Here is a 509-nt window from a genome sequence, read left to right as displayed (position 1 = left end):
CCCAGAACCCTGGGGTGTGAGGCCGACGCCGCGGGCAGCAGGGCAGGCTGCACCCTCTGGCTGCCATAGGTGCCTTCCGAGGGCTGCTCCTTATCCCTTGTAGCTCCCAGGCTCCAGGTGGAGGCTGGGTACCAGGTGTGGTGTGCTCACAGCAGGTTCTGGTCTACACAGGACAGGATGCCCCTCCTAGAGAGGTGAGAGCACCCCAGGGCACCATCTTCCCCAGGGGCTTCTGAGGAGGCCTGGGTGCCAGACAAGGGGAGAGGCTGCAGCTTCAGAGCAGGATGTTTCCTTTGGGGTTGTGTGGTAAGTCAGGCACACCCTAAATCCTGCAGCTCAGAACTGAATGTGACCGTACTCCTACCCTTAGCTTCAGTTTTGAGGTGCTTTAGTGTATTATTGGGCATATGGAGCGAGGACTCGAGGGGGTTGTGAAAGATGAGGGGGTACTGCCTTTGCAGTAGCGTGAGGCTTACTTGTGAAGACTAAAATGCATTGTCAAGGCTGTT

This window comes from Merops nubicus, unplaced genomic scaffold (assembly GCF_000691845.1).
Source record: "Merops nubicus isolate BGI_N331 unplaced genomic scaffold, ASM69184v1 scaffold46654, whole genome shotgun sequence".
Taxonomy (NCBI): Eukaryota; Metazoa; Chordata; class Aves; order Coraciiformes; family Meropidae; genus Merops; species Merops nubicus.
The sequence above is the reverse complement of the archived record's forward strand: the minus strand, read 5'-3'. Positions refer to the sequence as shown.